The sequence below is a fragment of the Apodemus sylvaticus genome, chromosome 2 (genome assembly GCF_947179515.1).
Source record: "Apodemus sylvaticus chromosome 2, mApoSyl1.1, whole genome shotgun sequence".
Lineage (NCBI taxonomy): Eukaryota > Metazoa > Chordata > Mammalia > Rodentia > Muridae > Apodemus > Apodemus sylvaticus.
In genome coordinates, this window is record NC_067473.1 from 76,296,436 (window position 1) to 76,313,077 (window position 16,642).

Genomic DNA, 16,642 nt, shown 5'->3' on the forward strand with positions numbered 1-16,642 from the left:
CCTTAAGCTGCTTCTCTTTGGAATTTTGCTGCAACAGCAAGACAAGTGCCTAATATAGCACCATCTTGTGAAGACCTGAATGTGAAAATGTCTGTGCTGTATCTGTTCAGTTTGTGTTTGGTACTAAGTTATAAAAGCCAGCTATAGCAGCCTCACCCCTATAGGACATTTATCTCACAGAATCAGTAGAGCCACTTAAAAGCCAAGTACATTTCCTTCTAGACCACATATTGCATGTATGATACCAAATGGGCAACTGCCAATGTAGGATTTATAACATGCATCAGCACAACAGGGAGTGGCACTGCATAAAAGATTACAGGGAGTTGGCTTGTTAGGGGATTTTGACCCCAAATGATAGGAACATCTTCCTAGAAATCCTCCCTTAGTAAACTTGTGCTTCCCTTCCATTGGATAATACTGTGTCGTGTTGTTAGGTAAAGTCATAATTATCCAATGATATTCAAATGGTTGAAAATGTTTTTAGCACCTGAATACCATTTTAATTGGGGGCAAAGGACATAGGAAGCAATGGAAGTGAATGAAAAAATGTAATGATGCAGAGGTATGAAACTGTCATGGGTAATCCATTGGGTTATAGTCTAAGACACACACACACACACACACACACACACACACATTTCACTAGATTGGAAATAAAATGCCCTGTTTATTATTTAAGTAAAAAAGGAATGCTTTTGTTGGAGTGGGCAAGATGGGTGAGTGGTTAAGAGCACTTGGATCCAGATTCCATTCCAAGCACCCACATGGCAGCTCATAACCATCTGTAACTCCAGTTTAGGAGATCTACTGCCCTCTTCTGACATCTTCCAACACTAGACACGGCACATGGTGCACAAATACACATGCAGGCAAACACTCATTTACATAAAATAAAAATATTTTTGTTTTGTCATGCAAAAACTTCCCATCCTCAAGAACATCCTAAATCACATGTAGGCAAGAGGTTAAAGAACACATTAATCAGACTTTATCTACCAAACAATGTTTCCGAGAAAAATGGTACATAGCGATAGAAAGTTTAAGATTTCACACTATGGTGATTATTGGTTCTTGCTTGCTGAGAATGCACAGACTGAGAGCTAGCATCTAGAGTTAACACGGATGTGGTATGGCATGTCCTCCCTACCAGATGGTACAGCTGGGCTTCCCACTTCCACAAATCTCACAACATGTAATTGAGATCACGAGATGCCACATGCTCTCCAAATCTGTCTCCACAGCATCCCTGTGAGAACTGTGACTTCCAATTCTTGCTTATCATCATGGTTTTTCTAGTACAGAGTAAAATCTTTTTAAGTGTTCACAGGTATTTAACTGCCAAGTGACTAGGGAATCACCGAGAACTGCTTCATTCTCCCGATACTAGCTTAGAAATGCCTGGTATAAATGAATCCTCTTTATCTTGTAAATTGAGTTTATTGCTTTTCCTATCATTGATGGCACAGTAAATCATCCATAAAGAACAGATCATTCAAAAGTCCAGGGATGAGGAAAAGAGAATGGAAGAGGCAATTTGATGGTGTACCTCAATCTCTCAGAAGTGACTGCCCAGGGCAGTCAACAGAACTCAGTGGCTACCTGTGTGCCATCCAGTGTCATTCAAAGGGCTGATTTGCACCTAGTGGCCCCTGTGATGGGCTCTGGGGCCATTACATTGGCCTCTCCATACCTCAATATCCACATGTATAAAATGAGAATAATTGATGGTTCTAACTAGGAGGCTGGTGTTGGAGACGGAATGAGGTACCAGGAGCCAGTGTGGGGGACAAGTATATAGTTAGCATGGCCAGCAACCAATAGCATCCTAACACCAGCCATTACTATTATCTTTCCTATAAACTTGTTTTTACACCAAATGTTGTGTGTCATGACTCTCTCTGTCTCTGTCTCTGTCTCTATCTCTCTGTCTGTCTGTCTCTGTGTGTGTGTGTATGTGTATGTGTGTGTGTGTGTGTGTGTGTGTGTGTGTATACAGGTACATACATGTGTGTGTAAGGTGCCATGTGAATATGCATGGAGGCTAGAGGTAGACCTCAGGTGTCTTCCGCCATCCCTCTTAGTTGAGAGGTAGGATCTCTCGTTGAATCCAGAGCGCACCGTTTGTCTAGAGTAAGCCAGTAGCCTCCAGGAGCATCTTGTCTCCATGTCCCCAGTTCTGAAATTATAAACATTCACCATCATGCCTGGCTTTTTATATGGATTCAGGAGATCCAAATTCAGGTCCTCATGTTTGTACAGCAAGTATTTCACTATATTAAATAAAAATCCATAAGGTTTTCCCCCTTCCTGTTTTCCTGTATTAGCATTGAACCCAGGATTTTGCTCACCCCCAGAAAGTGCTCTACCACTAACCTCTATCTCTGCCCTCTTGGTATTTTTTTATTAATTTATTTAATGTCTCAATTTTGTTTCCTGTTGCTGTGGGAAAATATCCTGACAAAAGCATTAAAGGGGAGAGTTTATTTTAGCTCACAATTCCAAGTTATAGTCCATCATCAAAGGGAAGTCACAACAGCAGGAACTGGAAGCAGAGAGTGAATACATGCTTACACTCACATGTGTCCATGCTTGCACACTTACATGAATACATGCTTACACTCACACATGCTTACACTCGCATGCATGTTTGCACACTTACATGCATGCATGCATGCTCACACTCACATGCATGCATGCTTGCACCCTTACATGAATCCATGCATTCACTCACATACATGCATGCTTGCATGCTTACACTCAATTTGCTTTCTCTTCCTTAATATGGTCCAAGACTGGCATCCAGGGAATGCTGCTGCTGGAATTTAAGCTGGGTCTTCCCATATCAATTAATGTAACCAAGAAAACCCCCTACAGACAAGCCCATTGACCAGCCTGATCTAGACACTCCCCCACAGAGAGGCTGGGCCAACCTGGTCAAGAAAGTCTCTCACTAAGAATCTTCCCTTGTGATTTTACATTATGTCTGGTTGACACTTAAAACTTACTATCACAATGATTTACCCAATCATGTAAACTGGCCCAGACAAGCAAACTGAACTGTCATCCTCCTGCCTCAGCTTCTTCAGTAGCTCTGTGTGTGTGTGTGTGTGTGTGTGTGTGTGTGTATGCGCGTGCGTATGTGTTTGTGTGTGTGTATGTGTTTGTGTGTGTGCGTGCGTATGTGTTTGTGTGTGTGTGCATATGTGTTTGTGTGTGTGTGTGTGTGTGTGTGTGTGTGTGTGAGAGAGAGAGAGAGAGAGAGAGAGAGAGAGAGAGAGAGAGAGAGGAGAGAGGGGGGAGAGAGAGAGAGAGAGAGAGAGAGAGAGAGAGAGAGAGATGTGAGAAGGTTCTGTGGTGGCCAGAAGAGGGCATTTGATGACCTGGAGCTACAGATTGAGCCTACCAAGATACATTCTGGGAAATGAACTCAGATCCTCTCAAAGAACATCCAAAAAGTGCTCTTAACCTCCTTTTTAGCCTCACAAGTTTCATTTTTAAAATTATGTTCTTCAGGGGCTGCTGAGATTCTTGAGAATGAAACTCCTTCCTGTGGCAAACTTTGTAGACTCTGAAAGACAGAGCACAGCAGTTCTGAAGTAGCTAGGGGCTGATAAAGAAACACATCTACCCAGACAGACACACCATATAGTGACCCTCCCAATGGGCCACACTCTTGAGTAGCCCTCTCCAGTTTCAGGGTGGGAGGGACTCGGGACTCTATATCTGTCCCACAACTAGAGAGAGAACAAAATAGAAGAAGGATCAACTCTGTCCCAAGCTAACCCTCAAACGAGGAATAGGTATGACAGACTGTGGAGGCCTTCATCTGGTGGCCCATGACAACCAGGCCCCCCATCCTGCAACAAGGAAGTGTATTGTACCAACAACTACTACTTACATGTGGATTTAGAGTTTAGAAGTTGATTCTTCCTAGACCTTCTCAATGAGAACACCTTTAGGCCAGCACTGACTGTAGCCTGAAGAGGTTATACAGGGGACTCAGAGTCACAGCTGGTCCAGGAAAGCTGTGATATGACTAAGAATTTTAAGGATATTCAGTCTATGACAGTCTTCTACACATCAACAGAAGATGGACACAGCTCTCAGGTCTGCTGTGCACCAAATTGTGATTGCACCAAAAGGTGGCAAAGTATTAACTCGTATGCAATACTTGTGCATTGTTCTTTATTTGAAAACAAGCCAGGCGGTGGTGGCGCATGCCTTTAATCCCAGCACTTGGGAGGCAGAGGCAGGCAGATTTCTGAGTTTGAGGCCAGCCTGGTCTACAGAGTGAGTTCCAAGACAGCCAGGGCTACAGAGAGAAACCCTGTCTTGAAAAAAACCACATCAAAAAAGTACAAACAGCCAGCCAACTGTGAAGGATCAAGTGAACACACAGGCTGGAGGGAGAGAGATCGAGCCCCAGCTTAATTTGTCCAGTGAATGAAGAGGAAACTTGAGCACAGGCCAGACATGTGCACACATGCAGAGGGAAGGTGAGAAGGCATGGGAGGGACCATTGATGAACTAGGGGTGACCTAAACTGCCATCCACAGCAGGGAGGACTGCGGTGGAACCCCCTTGGAGCCCTCAGACAGCCCTGCCACCTCTTGATGTTGGACTTCTGGCCCGCAGAACTGTTTGTGAAACTATCTTGGTGGCTGACATAGAAAACTAGGCAAAGGCTGCTTTCCAATGACCGAAAGGCCTGGAAGGAGGAGAAAATTCATCCATCCACACATTCATTAGACACTGAGTCGAGTTGGAGCCTTTACTCTGCAAGTACAGTGCTAAGTGCTTCTTGTATGTCATACACACTGGTGCTGTGTTGTGGGGTTTTACACCTCCCAGGGTCTCACCATCCAGAAGCATAGCAGAGCCAACACAAGGGAGTCCAAACAGAAGAGCACTAGATCAGAGGAGGATGTGAGGCCGAGTGCTTAGAGTAGACACATTTAAACCTTGGAGGAAGGAGGCAAAACCCCTCCCAAGAATAAGATCTCAGGAAAGAGAGAAAAAGGAAAGATTTGTGAGAAGGACGGAGGCATCAGAAAGTATTCTGAGACTTGAACCTGGCTCCCCATGCCTAGAGCCAAGTATATAGGAAGTGAAGCAGAGTCTGCTACCATACACTGAACTGCAAGATCTGGACTCTTTGAGAGCTGTCTAAGTCAGGGTTTCTATTCCAGCACAAACATCATGACCAAGAAGCAAGTTGTGGAGGAAAGGGTTTATTCAGCTTACATTTCCACGTTGCTGTTCATAACTAAAGGAAGTCAGGACTGGAACTCAAGCAGGTCAGGAAGCAGGAACTGATGCAGAAGCCATGGAGGGATGTTTCTTACTGGTTTGCTTCCCCTGGCTTGCTCAGCTTGCTTTTTTATAGAACCCAAGACTACCAGCCCAGAGACGGTATCACCCATAAGGAGCCCTCCCCCCTTGATGACTAATTGAGAAAATGCCCCATAGCTGGATCTCATGGAGGCACTTCCCCAACTGAAGCTCCTTTCTCTGTGATAACTACAGCCTGTGTCAAGTTGACACAGAAAACCAGCCAGTACAGGAGCTAATGAAGAACTTTCCAGAAACCAATGATATAATGAGAGGCAGTTGGGATTCTGACAGCCAATGCCTCAAGTCATGGCCTCTGAAGCAGCATAAAGATACTGGGAGAATGGTGATGCTACAGAGGAGGAGAGAAGGGATATGGACTCATTCATGACTCTCTTGCTAACTACATGGACAGTGCCTTTCCCCTATCACGGGAAGAGACAAACTGAAAGGAAGGTGAGAATAGAAGCCATGAACCAGCCACTGTCCTTTTCCTTTCCTGGCAGACCCTTGATTTTTGTCTACTGTCCTCTGGAAATGGAGGCTGGGCCCCTTCGTGTAAAAATAACTTTTATTCACCTGAAGTAGTTATCGTCTCAGAGGCTCACGGCTGAACAAGCTCACCCTCTCTGATTCTATTTGAACTCTGGCTGGCTGGTTCAACTCAGCTGCTCCGGCTCAAATCCTGCTCCAAGATGACTGATTCAATCTGGCTTCTCAATGTATTGTTCAACTTGGCTTCAAACTAACTCTGGCAATTTATTCTAATCTTCTGCCTCCTTCTTATTCTCTGGTCAATTGCCTCTACTGACCTGCACTGAACTTCATGAACTCACAAATGGACTCAGCTCCCCTTCACTGAACATACTGTACTGACCCCACCCCGGCCAACTGAAAACAACTAACTCCTGAGTGCTGGGGTTAAAGGTGTAAACCACCATGACTGGACCTAAGCTTTTCTGTGCCTGGAACTTGCTCTGTACCAGGATGGCCTTGAACTTGGAGATCTGCTTGTCTCTGTCTCCGGAGACTAAAGGCATGTCTGTATTCTACACAGACCTAGAAGTGTTTGGATAAGATCCCTTGCCAGAGCAGCCATGTTGCTGGATTAAAATTTCTCTACACCTCCAAATAACAGGGCTGACAGGTATCACCCAGCACAGAAGCTCCTAGCCCAGCATGCCTATTGCTCACTCGAAATGTGACTATTTGTAACTGAGAGGCACTATGAGTACAAATATGCTCTGGATTGCACAGTATGGGAAAGAAGGAAGGCAAAAGCAATAGTAATGCATTCTGTTACTTGAATTCAATACACTGAAATAGTATACTTAAATATTGGGTTCAGTACAATTCTCTAGTAAAACTAATCTCACCTGTGCCATTTTTTTTAATGGCTGCTAGAAAGCAATGTAGCACACACAATATGTTGACCACAAAGTAGAGATCTAATCCAAATGTGGACTTCATTCCATAAGCAAGTTTATATAGGTGTGTGTGTGTGTGTGTGTGTGTGTGTGTGTGTTGTCCATCTAACCAATGAGAATGGAGAATTGGCAGCAAGATCCTGGGAGAGTTCTCCTTTCTCTTTAAAGTGAACATAAGACAAAAAGAGGCATTCTTTTTTCTGACATTGATGTGGTCATCAATGGTATCACTGCCTGGAATCAGGAAAGCCATTTTGAGACATAGAGAACAGATCTCTATACTAGGCATGGTGTCTCATATCTATAAGCTGTTGGCAGGCAGGCAGGGCAGAAGGGAGTAGGGAGAAAGAAGACGGGGAGAGGACGAGAGGGAGAAGACAAGAAGGAAGAGGAGGATGAGCTGGAAGAGCAGGAGGAAGAAGCAGAGGGTGGGAAACCAAGGGAAACGGCTTCTTAGTGAAAATCGAATGAAGTCTGGGTTGGCAGCACCCAGCTCTAATCCCAGGACTTTGGGCAGAGGCAGGAGGCCCCTGAATTTGAGGCCAACCTGGTCTATATAACAACATAGTAAGACCAGGTCTCAAAAAAAAAAAAAAAAAAAAAAAAAACCTTAAATGGACAGGATATTTATGCTAAAATGTTTCTGCATTAAATAGAGACATCCTAAAGCTGAATTTAACTGTATTTTCTAGTCCTGCAGACAAGGTGTTGGTCCATCTTTGACATCGATGTTGAAAGCATAATATTTGCTTTCTCTATTTCGTTAATACTGAAACATTCCTCTGGAATTTACAAAGCCAAAATAAAACAATATTCTCGCCATTTTGTGTAAGTGTGTGATTTAATCTAAAATTCCACCATTCTGTGCCCATGAGAGTCTCAGAGGTCGATGCTGATGGGGTAGGGTATCTTCTTGATGACGGGGTAGGGTGACTTCTTGATGACGGGGTAGGGTGACTTCTTGATGACGGGGTAGGGTGACTTCTTGATGACCTCTACTTTTTCTTTCCAATCTGCAGTAAGCCTTAGTTAGGGTTTCTATTGCTGCCATGAAACTCCATGACTAAAAAACAAGTTGGGAAGGGAAGGATTTATTTGACTTAGACTTCCAGATCACTGTTCATCACTAAAAGAAGTCAGGGCAGGAACTCAAACAGGGCGGGAAACTGGAGGCGGGAGTTAATGCCAAGGTCATGGAAAGGTGTTACTTACTGGCTTGCTCCCTGTGGCTTGCTCAACCTGCTCTCTTATAGAAGTTCTCTTACATAGCACCATCCACCATGAGCTAGGCCCTTCCCCATCAATCACCAATCTAGAAAACACCCCCACAGCTTGCCCACATCCTGACCCCGTGGAGGCATTTTCTTAAGTGAGGTTTCCTCCTCTCAGATGACTAGATTGTGTCAAGTTGACACAAAACTATCCACCACAGGATTAGTCCTGGGTCAGGCAGTAGTGAGGTGGTTTATTGCTGTAGCAACATGTGTTAGATAGCTGTCAACTGTAGGAAGGAGCCATTGCTCTGACCCACTGCCCATATCTGGCAAACTTAGTTGTGATTTGTCTTTGCAAGCAGCTTTATAGCTTCACAGAGAAGGGGTTTTGGTGTGGTAATCACAGACCACTGAGTTTGTAGAGCCAGCATTTAAAATGGTGATGTCAGAAATCTTCTCTGACTCTTGACTATATACCAATGTGAAGTCTTCCATGTACCTGACTTCAACCCACAACCAACGGCTTCCTTATCTGTCCTCTCCAGGTCTAAGCAGAATAAGCAGCCAATGTCAGAAGCCAGAAGCACTGAGAACTCTGCTCGTTGTTCATGACTGAAAGAGAGATGAGCAGGGAGGGGTGACAAACAGCCAGTGCAGCGCTGGTACCAGGTCTGTGATCAGGAAGCAGGGTGGAGAGACCAGGAGAGGTGAGGAGCAGAGCACTGGACCTGGGAGCCTTTTGGTCCAGCATAGGGTGACAGGCTTGAGCCACACAGTCCTCTCTCCCTTCATTGTTTTCCTGAAGGTATTTCTCATTCTTTTTTCCCTTTGACCCTGGGAATGTCAAGGACTATGTCTTGATTGGAATAACAACCAAACAACTACTGCAAACTGGAATACAGAAGCTTGGCCTTCCCCAGGAGTCTCTCAACTGTCCCCTGTAGTGTTGCTGTCCTCTAGGGAAATAGGAAGGAGGGCAGATTTGTTTCCCCCCCCCACACCATGGGTACCTACACTGATGACAGAAACACTGAAGTGGAAACCCAGCACATTTAGAAGGCCACCCCAAGGTAGATTTCTTCCTCAAGTACTTTCCACCTTATTTTTTTGAGCCAGGCTCTCTCACTGAACCTGGAGCCTACCCCTACCATGCTAGCTACACTGTTGGCTGGTGAACTCCAGAAATCACCTGCCTCTCCCTCCCCTGTGCTGGGTTTGCAGACACATGCTACCATGTTTCAGTTTTTCCTAGATGTTAGGGACTCAAATTCAGGATCTCATGAGGGCCTGGCTGGCACTTTATTGGCTGAGCCAGTTCCCCAGACCTTCAGTTACCTTCTGAAAGCACGAATTAGATAACCAGAATGGCTGTCTCTCGGCACCAATACCATCTGTGTGATTTACAAGTCCCTCCCTAATTTTGAGTGTCACCACTTACTCCCCAGATCTTTACAGGAGCCGTCTGGACTTCTTCAGATGCTTGTATATCTGACCCCACTCTTGCCCAAGGCCTTTGGTTCGCACCAGCCTCCTTCTAACTCCCTACTACAGCCATGTACAGAGTCAGGCCCGCTAAGTTCCCTTCTCTGAAGACCAGTAGCCATGTGTGTGCTCTTGGTTCCCATCATTCCTCTCATCAGTCTTCAATGGATCTGGATGGCTCTTTCTTTTCCCCTTAACTGAGATGCAATCTTTGCATGTTTTATGGTATGTACATCATGGTAACTCAATACACCACACAGTGTGTAACAATCACACCAGGGCAGTGACTGCTTCCAACTTCCCGACCGGTTATCGTCCTTCTTGGGAACTTTAAACTCATCCAGTAATTTTGAAATAGATCACAGACTGTTTGACCAGCAGTTAACCTACCAATGCTAAAGAGCAGTAACTCCCCTTCACTACCAATGTGTGGTTGACCCTTGAACTTCTTTCTCCTCCCGCCTCCCTGCCTAGCCCTTCCCTATTGTTAGTGACCACTATTCCATTCCTTTCTACCAGATTGTCATATTAAGCTTCACAAATGCCTGAAAACATTTTTTCTTGCCAACTTTATGTCATTGTCACCAACAAGCCTGAAAATTCTACCATGTGGGGATCACATCTTTCTTCTCTGAAGCTATATTCACAAACCCAAAACTGTTAAAATACCCCACAAATACTTGTTCAATGGATGGATAGATGAAGGAATGAATAAATAAATAAATAAATAAATAAATAAATAAATAAATAAAGTGGGATGACTCAAAAAGTCCAAGATAAAGATCCCAGACCAGGGTTGTCATTTTTCAAATAAAAACAGGGTTTGGTTTGGTTTTACATTTGAACCTTTTAATAATCAATAAATTGTATACTAAGTTATCACACACATGTATCAGACCTTGCACACACTTATATACCTGAACCCACATAAATTAGACACCCTTGCCATATCCAAACCAACCAAATGTCTGGGTGAGTGGAGTAGAGCAAAGGGACCCTCCAGCTGGGCCTGGTAGCCCTGCAAGCTTTGGACAGGCATAACTCAGTATAAGAGCTGCTTTCTTTTCTCCTCAGTTCTGTGGAGAGTGATGCTCGGGGCCCTGGATTTACCACCCCACCTTCCCCACAGAAAGTGTCAAATAGACTGTGGTATGATAAGCCAAAGCAGATACAGCAACAGGGACCCCAGGGACAGCCACCTCAAGGAGGCCCTTTGCCAAAGGGAAGGGGAACAGTCCCTACACAAGCCTGTCTCATCCCATAGGAAAAGGGAGTCCCAAAGGTGACAATTTTCTTTCTTTTTTTTTTTACTGGATATTTTCTTCATCTACATTTTAAATGTTTTCCCTTTTCCAGGTCTCCCCTTTCCCAGCCCCCTTCCCCCTTTCCCTATGAAGGTGTTCACCCACCCACCCACCTACTCCTGTCTTCCAACCCTGGAATTCCCCTACACTGGGGCATCAAACACCCTCAGGCCCAAGGGCCTCTCCTCTCACTGATGTCCAACAAGGCCACCCTCTGCCACATATGCAGCCCTCCATGTGTGCTCTTTGGTTGGTGTTCCAGTCCCCAGGAACTGTCCTCTGGCCTGTTGACACTGTTGCTCCCTTCATGGGGTTGCAAACCCCCTCAGTTCCTTCAGACCCTTCTGCAACTTCTCCATCAGGGACCCCACACTCAGTCTAATGGTTGGCTGCAAGCATCTGCCCTTGTATTTGTCAGACTCTGGCAGAGCCTCTCAGGAGACAGCCATTTTCAAAAATGGATTAAATAAATAATACCCCCTAAATGTTACAATCAAGAGAAACAAAAAATATCTCAGTCCTTTTAATCCCAAGGATCCAAAATCTAGGAGTCCTCTGAGTGAACTAAGATGTGTACATTTCATCTTTCTCCTCCTGTGACATAAACAGCTTAGATGAGAAAAGCAGTGTTAAACTTGTATATATTCCAATTTCCTCCTGCCTTAGTCAGGGTTTCTATTGCTGCACAAACAGCATGACCAAGAAGCAAGTTGGGGAGGAAAGGGTTTATTCAGCTTACACTTTCACATTGCTGTTCATCACCAAAGGAAGTCAGGACTGGAACTCACACAGGGTAGGAACTTAGAGGCAGGAGCTGATGCAGACGCCATGGAGGGGTGCTGCTTACTGGTTTGCTTCCCCTGGCTTGCTCAGCTTGCTTACTTATAGAACCCAACACTATCGGCCCAGGAACGGCACCACCCACAACAGGCCCTCCCACCCTTGATTACTATTGAGAAAATGCCATACAGTTGGATCTCATGGAGGCATTTCCTCAAGGAGGCTCCTTTGTCTTGATTACTCCAGCTTGTGTCAAGTTGACACACAAAACCAGCCAGTATACCTCCCAAAGTTCCAATCTCAAGTTTCTTTTGGTCTTGTTTTGTTCTCTGGCCTTGGCTTCAAAATTCTAGGAATCAGAAGAATCCAGTACACATCTGACCACATACCTAAGACCTTTGTACAAGACCCCAAGTAGGCTGGGGTAAGACCTGGAGTGAAAGGAACTACAATGGACAGACATGTTCTGTGTACAGAACCAGTCCAGTCTTGTCCCTGAGCACAGTGAAGGGTGCAAGACACCCCCTACCCCAAAGAGTCTGGGGAAAAACCCAGAGGCAGAGAGGACTGTAACTTTAATTTTTTATCTTATTTTTAATGATGGTTTTTAGACATTTTAACCTCCCTTGTAGTCCACCACCCACCAGAGATAGTGGGAAAGAAAGGATACAGGGGAAGTGGACCTGTTTAGAAAGGTTCTTTGGAGCAACTCCAGTCTGTGTTGTCTGGAAATCAGCAGTTCAGTTCACAGATTAGCAATGACAGCCTGATCCACAAGCAAACGCTTTACAGATACACCAGCAGTCCAGTTCCATAGAGTGGGGATAACAAACATGAATCAGTAGCAGTGTCACGACCTAGCAGAGACAGCCAGGCCTCAGCCTCAGCTTGAGTCAGCAGGAGGGACTAGGGCCAACAAGAGTTATGCCTCAGCTGTGCCTCCTCAGCAAAGCAAAGTGAAGACTCAATACCTACAGTGTTGCACAGCTAACTCTATAAGCAAGCCTAGCTCAGTCCCCATAACTGTTTTCAAGTCCCATTTATACACTCTGTGCTGGTTTGTAAATGCTCAGTCCAGGGATTGGCACTTTTAGAAGGTATGGCCCTGTAGGAGTAGGTGTGGCCTTTTTGGAGTGGGTTTGTCACTGTGGGCGTCACTCGTCTTAGGTGCCTGGAAGTCAGTATTCTGATAACAGCCTTCAGATGAAGATGTAGAACTCTCAGTTCTTCCTGTACCATGCCTGCCTCAATGCCACCATGTTCCCACTTAGATGATAATGGACTGAACCTCTGAACCTTTAAGCTAGCCACAATTAAATGTTGTTGTCCTGATAAGAGTTGCCTTGGTCATGGTGTCTGCTCACAGCAGTAAAACCCTAAGATACTCTCCAAACATCACGTGTGTCCGTTTCAGCTGGCGTCACTCTGCCACTCAGCCCAAGTCCAGGGAAGTGGCAAAAAAACTGCGGAAGTTTTTTGGTACATTTCTCTCTATGGAGCCCTGACAAATGCAGCTCAACTATGCAACTGAAGGTGGACCAATACATCCATTTTGTTAGCAAAGAATCCTTCATCACATGTCCTTCCACAGGCTTGCTTTAGCAGAACATCCTCTCTCCTATATCTGCTTCAGCAAAATGTTCCTTCACAGGTCTGCCTTAGCCTCTCACACCCGTGTCCACTTTAACGAAAGGTTCCTTCACATATTTGCCCCAGCAAAACACCATCCAACACAACTGACTTTCCAAAAACCCTTAAGTTTCCACTTCAGAGTACTACGACAGATAGATGCATTTTGATTGGTCCAGTCCAGCCCCTGAGCATAGAGAAGGCTGTTTTACACTGTTCAGAGGCTACCCTGGGTCAAGTTTACTCCTAAGAGCCTTCACACTTGGTCTACAGGGAACCCAGAGATTTTGTATCAAATCTCACATTGACAAACATCTAAGCTAAAGCAAAATGTGAAATGAATACTCTGGTTTCCTTCTACAGGTCATCAGGACTATCAACAGTCATCAACAGAGGGTCTTCTTTGGGTTGATACAGACATTTCCAAGAGTCATGAAATTATTTCTACATTCTAACTCATTTTCTTCACAGTAACTGTCCAGATGGTTGAGGTTTGGGTATTGAAACCCCCTTGCTGGTATTTTATGGACTGGAAAGGGGCTTGAAAATTTTAGTGATCTACAATATGTTAGAAGCAAAAACCTATTGGATGGAACTCAATTCAATCCTTCAACTCAGCAAGGAATTAAAGGAGACACAAGGAGAGGCACATCAGCCTCATCCATCAGCCACATCTAAAACCCACCTTGTCTCATGAATACATTTATGCTATATATTTCATTTTCATTTGTTATTGATGCACAAACAACAAATAATATGTAAATTTTATTATACGTGCAAAAAATTGTTTAAAAACCTTCCAATACCTTCTTGGATCTAAGTTTATAAAACTTTCTAGAATAGAGACTTAGAGTAAAGTCAACCTGTAAGACACTAAATTAGCATTGTACTGGCTAGTTTTATGTCAACTTCACACTAGCTGGAGTTATCTGAAAGGAGGGAACCTCAATTGAAAAAAATGTCTCTCTTAGATCCAGCTCTAAGGCATTGTTTTAATTAGTGATTAATGGGAAGGGGAACTAGCCTATTGTAGGTGGTGACATATCTGGGCTGGTGATCCTGGATTCTGTAGGAAACCAGGCTAAGCAAGTGATATATAAGTCAGTAAGCAGCACCCTCCATGGCTTCTGCATTAGCTCCTTCCCTGTTTGATCCTGTCCTGACTGCTTAGATAATAGACAGTGGTATGGAGGTGTAAACCAAAAAAGCCCTTTCCTCCCCAACTTGTTTTTGGTCATGATATTTCACTGCAGCAACAGACACCTAACTGAGACAACCGTAATGCTTAGCACTGAAAATGGGAACACCAAATTGAACTTTTGGACACTGGCAGAATGAGTGATATCAGCAGAATCTCTAGAGTCATAGCTAAAAGTAAGGGCAATAATATCAGCAAGCATGAAACCAGAAGCGTAGGTCCTAAGTGGCTTTCCTGATGACTGAACCTGGGTTTCTGAATTGGGGTTCCCGGGAACTATCATTTGTTACCATTGACTCATTTTATCACAACATCTAGCATTTTCCCCAGCAGATTAAAATCCTGCTTCTGTAGCTTCCCTGGAGAAAAGGCATAAGGATGCCACACAGTCAAAATACACTCCTGGAAAACTATCAACTAAAATTAGGTAATATGAACCAGGCTTTAAATGTATAAGGTGAAGTAGAAATTTCTGGTTTCTTTGGAGACTCAGTTGTGTCATGTGGTGTTTTTTTTTCTGGAAAAGGGATACATGGTCTAGCAGACACGAGATGTGTGGGAAGGGTTTAAGTATAACCCAGGCACTGTGGTATTGGCTCACCTTGCCACTCTTTGCTGGTCTTCTTGGGCTTCACTGATGCTGGTCTTCATCAATGACACTGTGGCATTGGTTCACCTTGCCTTCTCTGATCATCACTTGTCGAGACTCTGTAGAGAGAAACACACCAAAGAGCCTCTCGTGATATCCTGAGGCAGCTTCTTGCCACTTCAGCAGTCAGGCTGATTGGCAGAGCCTTGCAGTTTCTTCTGAACTGAACTGCAGTGGCTGATTCCTAATGGTGTTTGTGATTCATGTGAACTGAACTTCTGATATCCTAACAACGGTGATTGGAATTGCCCCAAAGAACTATTTCTAAACAGGCCCCTTTGCCCTATAAACATTTCCTTTCTACTACTTCTGGTGGATGGTGGACTAGAAGGGAGATTGAAGCATTTGAGAACCCCAATCAAAGTAGGTTTTGAAATATATAAGCTTATAGTAAAGTGTGAAATGAGAAAAAAGGAATTTGATCAATAGTCTACAGGCTTTTTAAAAACTATACTTTTATTATTACATTTTAAATTGTTTTTGTTAATTTTTTCATACAGTATATTTTGATCTTATTCTTTCCTCTCCTCCAAGTCCTCCCAGATCATCTCCACCTCTCCAACCACCCAAATGCATGTTCTCATTGTCTCAAAACAAAACAAAACCAAGAAAGTTTAAAAAAAAAAAAAACACCAAGCAATAACACCCAAAAATGTCACACAAAATAACAAGTCTGGGAACAGTGTGAAGAAGCAGTGACGACGATCCCGGATGGGCCAAACCCGTGAACTGCTGTAAACCCATGTTCAGCGCAGATGTCCACTGCCGCTGCCGCCACCGCCACTGCCGCCGCCGCCGCCCAAGTGAAAGGCTGAAGGGGATGCTAAAGGAGACAAAGGTGAAGGGTGAGCCACAGAGAAGATCTGCAAGGTGTCGGCTAAACCTGCTCCTCCAAAGCCAGAGCCCAAGCCTAAGATGGCCCCTGCGAAAAAGGGAGAGAAGCTACCCAGGGGAAGAAGGGAAAAGCCGACACTGTAAGGACGCAAATAACCCTGCAGAAAATGGAGACGCCAAAACAGACCAGGCACAGAAAGCTGAAGGTGCTGGAGATGCCAAGTGACATGTGTGCGTTTTTGATAACTGTGTGCTTTTGGTGACTGTACAGTTTGAAATACTATTTTTTATCAAATTTTATAAAAATGCAGGATTTTGTTTTACTTTTTTTTTAAGCTATATTGTTAGCACACAGAACACTTCATTATTGGGGGGAAGGATCATGTGTCACTAACAAAATATCTCCCAAGCTTGACTGAGGACAGAAAACCTCTTTCCCTGATAATTTTGAAAGGCTCCTGTTGGCTCCCAGGAGAGAGACATCCTGGTCTTGACACAGGTGGCCACCAAGGCACAAAATGCCTTGTGGTCTGGGAAAACTCTAAATTCATTTTTATGCCCTCTTCCCCCACACTGTCAACATAGAATTAATTCCCTTAAAACCAGAGACCTGTTGGAACCTGGCCCCCAAAATTGATTTTCCAATCTATTGGGAGATGTGGACTTTGCAGTGACTTCTTCAGGTATTCTCAGAAGAGCTCTGGTTCCTTTTATAAAAGATTGTGGATCTTCAGATTGGTAATTCTGCCATATTTGTTTCCTGAAAGTAAGGGTCGGCTTGTGAAACGTTG

The 16,642-nt window shown here is 44.2% G+C and overlaps 1 pseudogene; it reads left to right on the forward strand.

Annotated features, from left to right (window-relative positions):
- LOC127677924 (non-histone chromosomal protein HMG-17-like) overlaps nucleotides 1–16,174 on the forward strand; it is a 20,569-nt pseudogene extending 4,395 nt beyond the window's left edge.
- The last annotated feature ends 468 nt before the right edge of the window (nucleotides 16,175–16,642 follow it).